The sequence below is a fragment of the Propithecus coquereli genome, unplaced genomic scaffold (genome assembly GCF_000956105.1).
Source record: "Propithecus coquereli isolate 6110/MARCELLA unplaced genomic scaffold, Pcoq_1.0 Scaffold77, whole genome shotgun sequence".
In the NCBI taxonomy this organism is placed as follows: domain Eukaryota; kingdom Metazoa; phylum Chordata; class Mammalia; order Primates; family Indriidae; genus Propithecus; species Propithecus coquereli.
Window position 1 is genome coordinate 5321028 of NW_012153840.1, and position 442 is coordinate 5321469.

Consider the following 442-nt stretch of genomic DNA (forward strand, 5'->3'; position numbering starts at 1 on the left):
AGCTTCTCGCCGAACGCCGCCGCCATGGTGTTCAGGCGCTTCGTGGAGGTTGGCCAAGTGGCCTACGTCTCCTTTGGGCCTCATGCCGGAAAGCTGGTCGCGATTGTAGATGTTATTGATCAGAACAGGGCTTTGGTTGATGGACCTTGCACTCAGGTAAGAAGACAGGCTATGCCTTTCAAATGCATGCAGCTCACTGACTTCATCCTCAGGTTCCCACACAGTGCCCGCCAGAAGTATGTCCGACAAGCCTGGCAGAAGGCAGATATAAATACAAAATGGGCAGCCACAAGATGGGCCAAGAAGATTGAAGCCAGAGAAAGAAAAGCTAAGATGACGGACTTTGATCGTTTTAAAGTAATGAAGGCAAAGAAAATGAGGAACAGAATAATCAAGAATGAAGTTAAGAAGCTTCAAAAGGCAGCTCTCCTAAAAGCTTCTC

The 442-nt window shown here is 48.2% G+C and overlaps 1 pseudogene across 1 annotated transcript in view; it reads left to right on the plus strand.

Moving 5' to 3' along the window:
• The window catches only part of LOC105824884, a 3185-nt pseudogene continuing 2743 nt past the window's right edge, over positions 1-442 (plus strand). The window contains exon 1 of the transcript XR_001138233.1: positions 1-442. The product of XR_001138233.1 is annotated as a 60S ribosomal protein L14 pseudogene (transcript).